We start from the raw sequence: 16,633 nt of genomic DNA on the forward strand, positions 1-16,633 counted from the left end.
ACTGTCATGTGATGTTAATACGTAAATCAGGAGCTGTCAAATATTTGTAGGGTCACATTTACCCTTCCTGAAGGGCCCTGATGTTAAGAGTACATTTTTTTAAAAAAAAATTCATGGAAATATATTAAAATTTTAATAAATTAGACCTGATATTTAAAAAAAAAAGTTCACATCTTCGATGCTCGATATTTTTCTGTGATAAAATGGGCTACTAGTGAGATATTTTGACACTGGTTTTGTTTCAGTGATCTTTTTTAAGTGTCAGATTTAATTTCTTTCGTCGTAATTCCTATACATCCTTAGAATTTTTTATCACCAAGTCTCGTCCTAGTTCATGAATTTAATTCTTCTCAAGTTACTGTCGCGAACTGACATCACTGATTATTTTCTGGAACAGACAAGACTGTTTAATCATGCAGAATAACATAGTTTTATGGATGATGTACGCGAGCCGCTTGTGGGTTGAGACCCCCTAGCATAAAACGATATTCTTGGTATAATGGCTTATCGACATGCATGGAAAGGTCAATAGTTTTTTTTTTGGTTCTTAAGAATTACGCCGTGCAGAAGTATGGAGTGAATTCAAAGTGCATATTATTGACCTTAGGACTAGATGGATGTAAATGGTAAGCTTCACGCTCCGGCCAGTTTACCCCTGGGGAAGAAACCCCCTGGTACTATTATTTATTTAGTGTTCTGTCTGACGACAGGTCCATATGAACAGGATCCTTCCATCCTTTTCTCGGACTGGGACCTGTTCATATACGTTCTTGGCAGATGATCCAGAAGTGGTTTGCCATTGCCTTCTTCTGTGTGTGAATGGAGTAATTGTTGGGATGCCACGGAGGAAAACTCCGTGTTGCCTACACCACGGCCTTGCCCAACACAAGTTATAAAAATTCGGTAACCGCCGGGAATCGAACCCGAGACCCCAGGATTACAAGGCCAGCGTTCTAACCGCTAGACCACCGTGGTACTAGTTGGACAGAAGTCTAGGTGAGCCTGAAAGCCGGTCTAGCCGCTAATGTTGCGTATTTCAGCGCATTTAATAAGCACTGCCTCCGAGCGAAACCGGTCGATATGTTGAAGGCTACAAGAAATACTTCCTAGTGTATGCAGTTTCTGACTGATTGATAACATGCAAGTGGTAAGGCGCCACTGTCTTCTGGCGCCAGCATCAGAGAGAGGCGGAAAATAACTGGGTACTCAGTTCCCCACAAACATACAGCATTACTTTGTAATTTGATGCTATACAGAATGAACAGAAATTAGATATTTTTAAGACCGCTGAAATTAGAACTTCTGAAAGTGCCATTGGATGGATGGAAAATTTTATAGCACGCCGGAGAAGTGACGTAACTCCAACGATGACCACTAGGAGCGCGAATGTTAATATTGCGCTAAAAAGGCTCTTTCCCTGCTCGAGTTCCATTATACAAAATCTCTGACCGCTGTTAATCGGCGTCTTCAGAAGAAGTTTAATAGAAATCCATCGTGTGCGAATTCGATTTCGTCTTCTCGGATTGAGTCGCCATTTTAATGTCATGTCAACAGTTGCGATACTAGCGAGAATCATTGGAGTTAAATTCGGTTTTGTTTTGTTATGTTTGATTAGGTTAGGTTAGGTCATGTTCGGATTCTCGGTCGGGTAACCCCCGTCGACGTTAGAATCTGACACACTTGGATTGCGTAGCGTCATTCGATATTAAACGTTCCTACATGTAATCTAGGGTTGAAAATGCTCGTAAAACACACATAACTATCTCGATGACATTCTTCCCCGTGTAGACTAGTCCGAGGATGTCACAATTTCGGATAAGCATACTGTCTTGTGCGGGGTCATTTGAAACAAAAGTTTGAGAGTTCATCTATCGACTGGTGTAGATGTGAAGTTCTAAGTACATGTCATTTGTTTTGTGTGTCATTTTGAAAGTTTAGTATTATTCTGTGCTCACCCTGTATTTGAGTAAACTGTATAACTGAATTATACAACACGATTTAGCTGATGCATTTGCGTGCTAAGCTATGGGTCTGAATTCTGTTTGCCATTGGTTATGAACAGTCTGTTGTATGTTATAGTTTTTTTTTATCAACTGACTGCGTTAGATTTATCGGATATAAGTCTCTCTCTTCGTTAAGTTTGTGATCGTTGGAATGTAACCATCATGCCAACGATCGTGCGAAATATAATTAATTATATGTCCGTCGCTGGTAGATGTCGCAACGGATAATTTTAGCGTTTTGTAATCTTTTCTCGGACTTACAAAGCAGACGGTTCTACCGTCAGGTGGTTAATCACTCCAGCACGTTTTGAGAGAGATTGTACAAGATTATGGTAGACTGGCATGTGGGCCTGTGACCACATCAGCGCTATTTATATAAGCCTAATGTTTCATCGTAGTTATCAGGACTGCAGCTTTGCGTTAGGATGTTCTGAGGTCTACTCTCGCACTGTACGATGACTTTCACGTGTCAAGAATTCCCTACGTTTTCTTCATCTCTTCGGGAAAACATTAAATAAGGTCACAGCCTTCCTTCCGACTGACCAAAATCATCCTAACATATCACGCTGTATAAGCTACAGCAGCCACGGTGGTCTAGCGGTTAGAACGCTGGCCTCGGGTTCGATTCCCGGCGGTGCCCGAATTTATAACTTGTGTTGGGCAAGGCCGTGGTCTAGGCAACACGGAGTTTTCCTCCGTGGCATCCCAACAATTACTCCATTCACACACAGAAGAAGGCAATGGCAAACCACTTCTGGATCATCTGCCAAGAACGTATATGAACAGGTCCCAGTCCGAGAAAAGGATGGAAGGATCCCGTTCATATGGACCTGTCGTCAGACAGAACACTAAATAAATAAATAAGCTACAGCGTACGAAAACTGCAGCTAAACCCCATTAGTCTTTGTACGCTTTCCACCACCAACATCTGCGTTGGTGCAGGGGTTCATAATAACGCCAACGCTGATGGTTTTACCCCCAGAACAGAAAATGTCGTTGGTTATATTTTGTTGATTGGTCTTTGTAGGCACACAAATCTTGTTACTTTCGAGATTTCATGTTCTCAGGGTGACTGAGTCTGAAGATGGCTGTCTTCTGGGATGTTGGCGCCGTGTAATCTGGTAGAAGTTCGACGTTTCAGAGGTGCTTGCTGCCTCCACCATGAGGGCATTCGCTCGTTCATCTCCAAACTAAACAATTTCTCAGTATCCTATACACGAGTTGCATTTAATGGATAGAGTTGTTAATCTTAACTTATGTGAGGTTTGAGGTTTCCGCGGCGGTAATAATTATGTTATCCTTCTGGATCTTGGTAACTCCTGTCTTATTGCCCTAAGATGTGTGTGAATTTTGCACGTGTCTTATTCTGCTTTCGAGGTGGACATTTCGAAGAGGTTTCCCCATCACACTTCTGTAAGCATCTTCATCCTAGGTCACGTGCCCACTCTGTATAAGCCTCCGAGATTTCAGTATATTATAATATTATTAGTTGACTCACTGTGTGAATGTAAATCATCAGGAAGCGATGGTAAGGTTGTACCCCATAACGCCTTCATGGCATCGTGCTGGCGCGTAAGAGAAGTGTTACCATGACGTCCTACTAGTCCCAGACTCAACTGTATATTTCTGTGGCCTGCTCGTTACTTGCACAGACTGTACCCGAAGCTGTCCGGAAGGTCTAGTTGAATACTTCATAGTTATCCTTTTTCAGCCCAAACCGGTGTGCATTCCTGCTTTTTCATCATCCTCTCCCCTCACCAACTCTTGTAAAGAGGCGGGATTTTACTCCATTAACAGCACTGGATAACCCTCGTGCAGTGTTTTGCCAATTTATTTCTTTTTAAAGTCATTTTACACAGCCTTGTTATCTGAAGATGGCTGTCTTCTGGGACCTCTGCATCGTTGGTAAACTTCTTCTAGATCAGTGGTATTCGACCTTTTTTGTTCGCGTACCCCCAGATATAATTTCTCTTCAACTTTGTACCCCCCAAAGTTGTTGGTGTATAATTCAAGTTATACATAGCATATAATCTACATCTAAAATAAATTAAATAAATTACATTACTGATTATTCAGTGTTTATCGTAAAATAATATTTTTTTTAAAATTTCACGCTCCCCCAAAGATGTCTTCGCGTACCCCCAGATATAATTTCTCTTCAACTTTGTACCCCCAAAGTTGTTGGTGTATAATTCAAGTTATACATAGTATATAATCTACATTTAAAATAGGTTAAATAAATTACATTACTGATTATTCAGTGTTTATCATAAAATAATATATTTTTTAAATTTCACGTACCCCCTAAGATGTCTTCGCGTACCCCTGGTGGTACGCGTACCCCAGGATGAATACCACTGTTCTAGACTATACGGAGGTACAATCCATAAGTCAACCGTCTTCTAGGTATAGGAAATAGCAAATACCCCCTCGTATCATAACTCAAGCCGCTCTGGAGGTGATTTCAAGCGAGATTTGTGTTAAGGGAAGAAACGATCCTAAGGTCTTCGGTTTCCTATTTGCTAATCAGTGATCGCTGGTCAGAGCTTAATCGGCATAAATCAACAAAGGCGTAGAAAGGTTGTTTTAGCTTATGTTTTCAGTTTATTGACTGTAATCAATGAGAATACGTCTCTACTACAGGTAATAAAACATCAAATTACCCTAAATTTTTGTTTGGTATTAACGAGGAACCTCATTTTATGATAATCAATGAATTTGACTTAACACTACTTCAGCTGTTAAGAGTTCGGTTGGTGTGAGGGACGAAACGTCGACATCCTTGCAGGAAAGACAGGGTATTAACTGTCGCATTGAAAAAGCGGGATCTTTTCAAGGAATTTACAGTTCATTCTGAATTCAACGACCCACAACTCACTGGTAGAGCAGATAGCAAAGATGATTCATGGAAAACAACATGGCAGTCTGTTAAATGTCATGTTAATGATCATTAAATCCGCGATTTCGATTCTCGCCAATTATTTGTAAATATTGTGTTGTTTGTTCTGGTCGAGGACGATATTTCGACACAAGAAAGCATAAACAGGGCGGAGAAAGTTTCGTAATGAAGATCTTCAGAATTCGGTAGTCGTGGATAAACCATTTTGGTGGCCTGTTTCGATTCTTCGACAACGTAACATTCTGCAGCCAGAAGTTGACTGTCTGCGCAATCTTGTCTTCTTTTATTTTATTTTATTTTATTTTTTAAGCTATGACTGCGTTCACTAACCTATCAGGACCAAGGTAATGGTACGAAATTGTAGAACTTCGCGCGGCCTCGAGGGGAATTTGTCGCTGAATTATTTTTATTCCAGCCCGAAGAAACCCCGATCTATTTACAATCTGCCCCGGAGGATCGTAACATCAATACAATTTTCTTCTAGAGATCTCTGTCTTCTGGGTTGTTGCGCTGTGTAGTCTGGTCGATGTTAACCAACGTTTCAGAGGTCATACTGCCTCCATCATCAGAGTATGAAGATTTCTGTCTTCTGGGTTGTTGCGCTGTGTAGTCTGGTCGATGTAACCAACGTTTCAGAGGTCATACTGCCTCCGTCATCAGAGTATGAATATTTCTGTCTTCTGGGTTGTTGCGCTGTGTAGTCTGGTCGATGTTAACCAACTTTTCAGAGGTCATACTGCCTCCGTCATCAGGGCGATGAGTATGAAGATTTCTGACTTCTGGGTTATTGCGCTGTGTAGTCTGGTCGATGTTAACCAACGTTTCGGAGGTCATACTGCCTCCGTCATCAGAGTATGAATATTTCTGTCTTCTGGGTTGTTGCGCTGTGTAGTCTGGTCGATGTTAACCAACGTTTCAGAGGTCATACTGCCTCCATCATCAGAGTATGAAGATTTCTGTCTTCTGGGTTGTTGCGCTGTGTAGTCTGGTCGATGTAACCAACGTTTCAGAGGTCATACTGCCTCCGTCATCAGAGTATGAATATTTCTGTCTTCTGGGTTGTTGCGCTGTGTAGTCTGGTCGATGTTAACCAACTTTTCAGAGGTCATACTGCCTCCGTCATCAGGGCGATGAGTATGAAGATTTCTGACTTCTGGGTTATTGCGCTGTGTAGTCTGGTCGATGTTAACCAACGTTTCGGAGGTCATACTGCCTCCGTCATCAGAGTATGAATATTTCTGTCTTCTGGGTTGTTGCGCTGTGTAGTCTGGTCGATGTTAACCAACGTTTCAGAGGTCATACTGCCTCCATCATCAGGGCGATGAGTATGAAGATTTCTGTCTTCTGGGTTGTTGCGCTGTGTAGTCTGGTCGATGTTAACCAACTTTTCAGAGGTCATACTGCCTCCGTCATCAGGGCGATGAGTATGAAGATTTCTGACTTCTGGGTTATTGCGCTGTGTAGTCTGGTCGATGTTAACCAACGTTTCGGAGGTCATACTGCCTCCGTCATCAGAGTATGAATATTTCTGTCTTCTGGGTTGTTGCGCTGTGTAGTCTGGTCGATGTTAACCAACGTTTCAGAGGTCATACTGCCTCCATCATCAGGGCGATGAGTATGAAGATTTCTGTCTTCTGGGTTGTTGCGCTGTGTAGTCTGGTCGATGTTAACCAACTTTTCAGAGGTCATACTGCCTCCGTCATCAGGGCGATGAGTATGAAGATTTCTGTCTTCTGGGTTATTGCGCTGTGTAGTCTGGTCGATGTTAACCAACTTTTCAGAGGTCATACTGCCTCCGTCATCAGGGCGATGAGTATGAAGATTTCTGTCTTCTGGGTTGTTGCGCTGTGTAGTCTGGTCGATGTTAACCAACGTTTCAGAGGTCATACTGCCTCCGTCATCAGGGCGATGAGTATGAAGATTTCTGTCTTCTGGGTTGTTGCGCTGTGTAGTCTGGTCGATGTTAACCAACTTTTCAGAGGTCATACTGCCTCCGTCATCAGGGCGATGAGTATGAAGATTTCTGTCTTCTGGGTTATTGCGCTGTGTAGTCTGGTCGATGTTAACCAACTTTTCAGAGGTCATACTGCCTCCGTCATCAGGGCGATGAGTATGAAGATTTCTGTCTTCTGGGTTGTTGCGCTGTGTAGTCTGGTCGATGTTAACCAACGTTTCAGAGGTCATACTGCCTCCGTCATCAGGGCGATGAGTATGAAGATTTCTGTCTTCTGGGTTGTTGCGCTGTGTAGTCTGGTCGATGTTAACCAACGTTTCAGAGGTCATACTGCCTCCGTCATCAGAGCGATGAGTATGAAGATTTCTGTCTTCTGGGTTGTTGCGCTGTGTAGTCTGGTCGATGTTAACCAACGTTTCAGAGGTCATACTGCCTCCGTCATCAGGGCGATGAGTATGAAGATTTCTGTCTTCTGGGTTGTTGCGCTGTGTAGTCTGGTCGATGTTAACCAACGTTTCAGAGGTCATACTGCCTCCATCATCAGGGCAATGAGTATGAAGATTTCTGTCTTCTGGGTTGTTGCGCTGTGTAGTCTGGTCGATGTTTACCAAAGTTTCTGAGGTCATACTGCCTCCATCATCAGAGTATGAAGATTTCTGTCTTCTGGGTTGTTGCGCTGTGTAGTCTGGTCGATGTTTACCAACGTTTCAGAGGTCATACTGCCTCCATCATCAGAGTATGAAGATTTCTGTCTTCTGGGTTGTTGCGCTCTGTAGTCTGGTCGATGTTTACCAACGTTTCAGAGGTCATACTGCCTCCATCATCAGAGTATGAAGATTTCTGTCTTCTGGGTTGTTGCGCTGTGTAGTATGGTCGATGTTAACCAACGTTTCAGAGGTCATACTGCCTCCGTCATCAGGGCGATGAGTATGAAGACTTCTGTCTTCTGGGTTGTTGCGCTTTGTAGTCTGGTCGATGTTAACCAACGTTTCAGAGGTCATACTGCCTCCATCATCAGGGAAATGTAAATCGATTATTCGATGTGGAACATAAAATGATATTTTAATTATCTTATTTGTAAACTAACTAACTAGATGGCTTACCGAACCCGAAGGTTCATCACCGAATTAACCAAAGCCCTCCACCGGACCCTGTCCTGGGCCAACAAAATCCAGTTTCCTTCAACTCCTATCTCCCATAGATCCCGCCTGAGATTATCCTCCCATCTACGTCTAGGTCTCCCCAGCGGTCTCTTCCCTTCAGGTTTCCCAACCAGTACCCGGTGCACACCTCTTGTCCCATCCATGCGCGCTACATGTCCCGCCCATCTCACTCTTCTCGACTTAATCACCCTCACAATACTGGGGGAGCAGTACAGATTTTTAAGCTCGTCATTGTGCAGTTTTCTCCACGCCCCATCGTCTTCCCTCTTAGGCCCAAATATCCTCCTCAACACCCGATTCTCAAACACCTGCAATCTGTGTTCCTCCCTCTGAGTGAGAGACCATGTTTCGCACCCATACAAAACAACAGGCAAGATTATTGTTTTGTATACTTTAATTTTCAGGTTCTTAGAAATCAGACGGGAAGACAAAATATTTTGGACTGAGAAGTAGCAAGCATTTCCGGAATTTAGTCTCCTCCTAACTTCCTCACAAGTATCATTTTGATTTGTTATTGTTGTTCCCAAATATTTGAACTTTGTAACCCTTTCAAAGGATTTATTAGCTACCCTAAGATAATTTTGCCCGCCTGTCTTCTGATGACGAGATACTAACATGTACTTAGTTTTTTCTGAATTTACTTCCAGCCCCACTTGTCTACCAGCCTCTAGTAAAACTTCTGCGTTCCTCTTTATTGTATTTATATCGTCCCCCAATAAATTAACATCATCAGCATATGCCAATAGCTGATGTGTCCCGTTCAATTGCAAACCCTCCTGCCTACCTTGGACCTTCCTGATGGCGTATTCTAGCGCAAAGTTAAAGAGCAAGGGAGACAAAGCATCTCCTTGTTTTAGACCGTTCTTGATGAGGAATGTCTCAGATACATATTTACCTACTCGAATTTTGCTGCAGGTTTCATTTAAGCACATTTTTATTAGACCCACTAGCTTCTTTGGTATACCAAATTCAATAAGAATATTATATAGCACTTCTCTCTTCACAGAGTCATAGGCTTTTTTGAAATCTATAAATAACTGATGTACAGTCCCACCGAACTCCCATTTTTTCTCTAGTATCTGACGAATGCAAAAGATCTGATCAATCGTTGATCTGTTTCGTCTGAACCCACACTGATGATCCCGTAAATTTTAAATATAATTGTGATTAGACGGACAAAACCGAATAATTAATTTAATATTTGATTCACAATATGACGCAATTATACTATATTCTTATTTATTATTGTACTTCTCATGATCGGCAGTAAGAACTTAATCTGCGTTTATTTTTTGTTTCAGATTTATTTTATAATGTTTTTTATGTGAGCAGCTTATTGCATAAATCCTTATATTGTGGTCTATTTTAAGTAATTTTTAAAATAAATTAATAAAGTACAATATTTTTTAGAAACGGACACGACATAAACATCTCCCATCATACATCCATTTTACGTACTTTCTACCATAAATTGTGAGAATTAAAGACAATTCTTCTTCGCATTTGCGTAACATTTACGGAATAATGAACTCTTTCATAGCAAGACCCCCCCCCCCAAGCTTCAACAGGCTAATACAATCTTCGACCCAGTCCTTACGATCCATCTTAATGTTATCTTTTCATTTGTCTTCCACGTGGCGTCTTTAACAGATCTTCCCATCAGGATTATTCGTTAATTTATTCGGTCCATCGTTTCAATATCAAGCGATCTCTGAACTTCTACGAGGGTAAAGACAGCCGAAGTTGCTGGTTGGTAGGATGGTATTTAAGATGGTGGTGATCCCGAGAAAAGCGAAGAGATGAACCGAGGTCTAGTTTGCCGAATACGAGACTGTTCGCGGTAGACGCGAGAGAGCATTCCATTCTAGTCGGCAGCAGGTGAACTGACAAAACTTGATGGCCGGGTTCCCCTACCTGGGCTGCAACCCGGCTTGTACGACGACCTTGACATGGCCTTTCTTCGTCGACGAGTTTCTGGCGCGCTCCGACAAAAGGCGATTTTGCAAAATGACGACGAACTGGCCTTCGTCCAAGGAAACCATTGAAATGTTTTTTTTTTCGCAATAAAATTACGATTATCGGTCTCCGGTTAAATCGTACGATGCTCATGAATCTATTTCTGCCTTAGAAATTGTTTAATAACCCTCGCGTGCCATCAGATGCTGTGGTTACTTTGAAAAAAAACCCAAACACAGTGGACTTGGGGAGATCGTGTCTCACTGTCAGCATCTCCAGAAGTACGGGGGGACAAATTTCAGTGTAAATGCGTGTGTCGGAGGTCTTCATCAAAAAGTGATGATTTAACTGTATGATTTCTCTCAATGCGAAAAAAGAATATTGACGCTTGATAAAATGTAAGATCCCATTAGACTCTACAACGTTAATTTCGAAAAGAATTCCATATGCTCTGAATAAAAACACGAAATAAACTCTGACGAGCATTTGATGTTAACACTTCGGTGAAATTTACCGACGTTTCAGAGGTCCTTGCTGTCTCCGTAGTCATCCCTGATGATAGATGCAGAAAGTACCTCTGAAACAACCTAGAAGATAGCCTTCATTTCTGACTCACTGCGTCAGTATCTCAGTGGAGTGATTTGCCCCGTGCCAGCAGCTTTCTATCTGCAATAAAGCCACGTCTAACCCAGTGAAGTGTGAAAAATTTCACATTCGCACTTTTTTGTTTCAAAATCTTCTCTGCGATCAGTAACGCCAGTTCAACGTTCCCTGACGATGGAGGCAGATACAGTCTCCGAAACGTTTGACTTCTGCTTGTTCAAATTTAGGAACGAATATGAAATTATCAATGTCTGTATAATAGTATTTGTTAGGATTCCTTCGATGGGTGATCAGCTACACGCAATGCCTTTGCCTACGCAGGGCGGCGTATTCATATTGAATATCTTGGTTCAAGGATAGTTATGTCATCTGTGGAAGTATGCAACGTATCATCACAGTGAAATGTTTGGTGAGATCCGATTAACCCTTTGAAGCCGAAGATCGTCTGAATATTATTTATGAATTCAGTCCGTACCGCGAAGAAAACACTACGCCTCGCCATTACGAAAATCAGCTGGTTAACCCTTTGAAGCCGAAGCTCGTCTTCATAATATTTACGAATCCAGACCGTACCGCGAAGAAAACACTTCACTTAACCATTAGAAGTCGAATCAGGCGGTACCACATAAGATTTAACAAAAGAACATCCCGGTTCAAGCCTTAAGCGGGATCAAGGGATTTCCATTAGCTCAATCGGCTCGAGCATTGAGGTTAGGTTTGCAGTCTCTGGCTGAAGAACCTAACCTTACCTACGGAAACGAGTAGAGTCTTAACTCGCGCAGCTGATAGACTAACACAGCTGGTGGAAAAATTGTGCATTACTGGACACAAACTGAGGATATTTGAGGACCTGTTGAGAATATTTGGGCAGAAGAGAGACAGAGTACACATTGAAACGGATTATAATTCGTAGTGTACTCGTCACAAATATGAAAATTGTCCTGAAGGTAAGATAACCACTTGCTAGACCGAAGTACAGATGGTAAGATAATATTAAAGTGAATCGTAAAGATTCTGTATTAATCTGGCTAAGGATAAGGACAGGTGAGAGGATGTTGTCAACACTGCAATGAACTTTCGTGTACCATGGACTTACGAAGCCGGAAGGTTCATTGCCGTGACTAAAAATCCATCATTTCGCTGAGGCTAATTTAGATTAATTAACTTAATAATTATTGATTGTTATTTACGAGATAGATTGTAATAAGCACATTGTACCAGAGGTCATTCTCCTGTCTACTATTGGCATTCTCACCCTTGTCAGAAAAATGATGTGTGTCGTTCTGTCTGCGAGTTATTCAGTTATCTTAAATGATCCGTAGGCTAATCCGGAAAAATACTCACTGACTCGGGGGGGGGGGGGGGGGGGTTAAGCGCTTTGAACGGCCGCAAGGCCAAAGTCCGTAAGTCCGGAAACGTATTACTGAGAATCCACGCAAGGAATTTATATGAAATTCTTGCAGGCCTGGAATAAAATGCATCTTGGCCTGCTCATTTAATGTGATCTGACCTTTGGTATTTGTGACATAGACTTCAGGTAAAATTTTAATTATAATAATGCCCGATTGTTAATTGCTAATCGGTGGTTTCCGACTGTTTACATCAGTGGTATTAAACCTTTTTTGTTCGCGTACCCCCAGATATAATTTCTCTTCCAACTTTGTACCCCCCAAAGTTGTTGGTGTATAATTCGTGTTATACATAGTATATAATCTACATCCAAAATAAATTAAATAAATTACATTACTGATTATTCAGTGTTTATCATAAAATAATATTTTTTTTAAAATTTCACGTACCCCCTAAGATGTCTTCGCGCACCCCCAGATATAATTTTTCTTCAACTTTATACCCCCAAAGTTGTTGGTGTATAATTCAAGTTATACATAGTATATAATCTACATCCAAAATAAATTAAATAAATTACATTACTGATTATTCAGTGTTTATCATAAAATAATATTTTTTTTAAAATTTCACGTAATATATATTTTTTTTAAAAAAATTCACGTACCCCCGGGGATACGCGTACCCCAGGTTGAATACCACTGGTTTACATCATAAACCCTTTTAAAGTACAGTTTTAACTTATGTTACCACCTAATTCTTCAAAAATTCAAAGAATTTTTCTACAGTGTGTTAACGGTTTATGGTTTTCGAAAAAGCACTGATTATTTACCTAAATCGCATACGTTGTGTCTTAGTTGAGTAGAAACTTAATTGTTTTAATCTTATTATATCACTGTTATACTTCAAAAATTAAAAACTCCTGGTATTGCAAATATTAATGTCACTTACATTTCAAAATAATTACATTGAATGAGTCTGATATTCTTTCAATAACAGAACTTCGATTTTTTTTTGGGGGGGGGGGTTATGAAACAGCACAAAATTATGAGTACAATAAAACCTTTAGAAAAGAGGTACTGTTAGTAGCGATTATGTAGTATTAGATGACTGATGATTAGGCAGTCGGAGGACCAACAGTTTTGCAGGTGGTATGCTGTAATGAAACTGACCCCAGTTCACTGAGGATGGCGATTTGATGATTCTCGCTTGGCGGCTTTTCTTCGAAGGGACAGAGAAATGCAAAGTGCACGTGTCAGAGGGCCCGGATTCTTAGAAGTCGTGACATAGTCGTGCTGTTAATTTTCTTTAAGTAAAACAATATATGGTGTGCCAAATATCTCTGTTTCAGTAGCAGTGACAGAACCTTTGCTTTAGTGTCATGTATTTCAATACCTCGTTTCTTCAGTGCTGAAAACTATTAATTTATTTTGTTCGCCTGTTAAATTCTTACAAGCAAACACTAATTTTCACTTAATACATACACAGGATCTGCTTTTCGTGCGGGTAAAAATATTATCGGTTTATCAAGATGTGTTTTTCTTTCAGAAAAATTTGCAGTCTGTGATGTGGATTTCAGTAATGCATTTGCTATTCCTGGGTGTTTATTTTCTTTTGTCTGTCTGTCCGTCTGTTTATAGTTCCTCTGCTTAATATCGTCTAGTTTTTGTACGTAGTTTCATGCTCTGACGGACGTCTGAGAGATGAGCATTGCTTTCACGTCTAGACGGCATGACACGTGTTCATCACCTTGTTTCATTTGTTTCGTACACTCCAAACAGTGTAAATACCTTAAGAAGGCTCTGCTTTGTCCTGATTTATTTTACATAAAACACTGCCTTATTCCCACTTCTCGATACTTTGCATGTCTCGAATTCGATTCCAGTTGGATCGAGATTTTGAGTTCTGTTCTATAAATAATTTCTAAATTTTAAATAAGGTAGAAATCCGATTACCCGTTGTAATTGGGGAGGGGGAGACAGGGGCTCGGATAATCAAAATCACGAGTGGTCTAGCGGTTAGAACGCTGGCCTTGTAATCCTGGGGTCTCGGGTTCGATTCCCGGCGGTGCCCGAATTTATAACTTGTGTTGGGCAAGGCCGTGGTCTAGGCAACACGGAGTTTTCCTCCGTGGCATCCCAACAATTACTCCATTCACACACAGAAGAAGGCAATGGCAAACCACTTCTGGATCATCTGCCAAGAACGTACATGAACAGGTCCCAGTCCGAGAAAAGGATGGAAGGATCCCGTTCATATGGACCTGTCGTCAGACAGAACACTAAATAATAATAATAATTATCATTAACCATGTACCCAAAATAACTAAATATATTTGTAATATAAACTTGCGTAATTGCATATGCGAAACATATTAAAAAAATTACTAAACACTTTCTTAAAGCCAGCTTATTAAAAATCCAGTATTTTTTGTGGATACAATCTGAGACCACTGATAATTAGGACTCTGAGTAACTGGCGCTCTGCTGTCATAGCACAAAGTTATCGCGTGTCATTATTCAGATGAATACATTGTAACAAAGAGTAAATATATTGAAATGGCTGTGTTTCCTCCATATTCCAAATTTCTTTCCAGAATATGGTTGAGTGCGATCAAGTTCATTGAATTTAAAAACAGAGCCGTGCGAACTAATGAGGTGGGGACAAAATTAGCGTTATTCCATGAAAAACTGAATCTGACCTCTACTACGTGTGAAATCTTTCATTCTCTCAACCTATCCTTGCACAGTCCTCTGTGGAGTTTCTCATCTAAAATTTTGTATGCATTTTTATCTCCCGAAGTACTATTACGTGTTGCACCCAGAACGTACTCTGTCAACTGATGATATTAAAATGTACGACGAAGGCCTGTGTATGATGTTCGTCCCTCGAGACATCCTCCATTCCCGTTTATCGTCTTCAGAACGTTTTAGACTCCTCTACCCTCAGGGTGTGGCTGTCTGTGTGCGCTGTGTCCTTCACTTATTTTTACGTAGCTTAACACAGACGCTCCACTGATTAATATGAACATTAAGGTAACTTTTTGAAAGCTTATGTATGACGTCTAACCGCAGATTTTCTCTTAAACATTTAGAAGTACGTTCCGTCTTATGACAACAAAATAGTAAGAAAAAATCCTCGGGTTAGGTCAAGGATTTGAAATCCGACATAAGGACCTAGTCGACGCATTTTTGAAAGGATGTTCTTCCATAATCAGTAAAAAAAAAAATTAAATCACTAAAATGTTATTTCGTCTTGTGCTTTCCTGTACAAAGAAATATTTGCTAAAAGTTTCTGAACAGAGTGGGATGTTCTTTGTTAAGGAGTACAGTACAATCATCCCATCGCATCCCGATGGAAAACCTAACCTAAAATGACCACTTTTTTATGGTTTATGAGGCCGTGTAGACATGTACAATAGATAGATACCAGAGTTTCGGAGGAACATACTGTCTCCATCTTGAGGGCTGAAGCCCTGAGGACTACCCAGACCTATGAGTCTTACAAACCAGAAAAAACTCCGATCTCACATACGGAAAAAGAAATCTTTGAAATTATATCCTGTAGTCATGTCTGACAAGGCGCGCGTGTGTGTGTCACATTTGAAAATATCGTCAATTTGCTAAATCTGTTTCCATGGCCGTTGAATTATGACCGTGTTTCCCCAAGCCGTTCTGAAGAAAATCCGAATGAAACCCAAGCTAGAAATTTCTCAGCCAAATGTCCTTTTCTCTACTTCCAGGTAGTTGCATTACCTGACCCTTCACCAAGTACCTAACTCTATTTAACAAGCAGTTTTTCTATTGAAAAAGGCCTTTGTATTAGACTTGTGAATCTTGTATATTAATAGGAGAATGTTTATGTATGATGTGGGGTTTTCAAGGCGGTGAGTCCGAAGATGGCTGTCTCCTGGGTAGTAACGCCGCGTAGTCTGGTAGAAGTCTACCGACGTTTCAGAGGTGGTTACTGCTTCCATCATCAGGGCATCAACCCAGAAGACAGCCATCTTTTTCGTGAGACGTGTTCTTTGTGTCCTGAATAAATGTAACAGCATACAGGTTACTTAAAACGCGAGTGTGACCCTTTGAAGTCGAAGCTCGTCTAAGTAACATTTAATATAATTCAGTCCGTACCGCGAAGAAAACACTGCACTTCACCATTACAAAGATCAACCGAGTAGGATCTGAGGTTTTCAAGGCGGAGAGTCCGAAGATGGCTGACTTCTGGGTTGTAACGCCTTGTAGTCTGGTAGAAGTTTACCGACGTTTCGGAGGTGGTTACTGCTTCCATCATCAGGGCATCAACCCAGAAGACAGCCATCTTTTTCGTGAGACGTGTTCTTTGTGTCCTAAACAAATGTAACCGCATTCAGGAATTGTCAAACGCGAGTGTGACCCTTTGAAGCCGAAGCTCGTCTAAGTAACATTTAATATAATTCAGTCCGTACCGCGAAGAAAACACTGCACTTCACCATTACAAAGATCGACCGAGTAGGATCTGAGGTTTTCACGGCGGTGAGTCTGAAGATGGCTGACTTCTGGGTTGTAGCGCCGCGTAGTCTGGTAGGAGTCTACCGACGTTTTAGAGATCCTTGCTGCCTCCATCATCAGGGCGAAACATCCCAGAAAACAGCCATCTTCAGCGGAATGTTCAACTACATTTGGTGTCCGTGAGCTCAGTAGTCCTGGGAGACGGACAGTCGCGTTAA

General features: G+C 41.1%; 2 protein-coding genes across 13 annotated transcripts in view; one reads left to right on the forward strand and one right to left on the reverse strand.

Moving 5' to 3' along the window:
• Positions 1-16,633, reverse strand: part of magu (SPARC related modular calcium binding-like protein magu) — a 53,809-nt gene that overhangs the window by 24,962 nt on the left and 12,214 nt on the right. The window lies entirely within an intron of this gene.
• Positions 1-16,633, forward strand: part of Klp67A (Kinesin-like protein at 67A) — a 69,139-nt gene that overhangs the window by 16,069 nt on the left and 36,437 nt on the right. The gene's annotated exons all lie outside the window — the stretch shown is intronic.

Source organism: Zootermopsis nevadensis, unplaced genomic scaffold, assembly GCF_977971745.1.
Source record: "Zootermopsis nevadensis isolate Lab colony 2312 unplaced genomic scaffold, Znev_1.0 Znev_ptg000050l, whole genome shotgun sequence".
In the NCBI taxonomy this organism is placed as follows: domain Eukaryota; kingdom Metazoa; phylum Arthropoda; class Insecta; order Blattodea; family Termopsidae; genus Zootermopsis; species Zootermopsis nevadensis.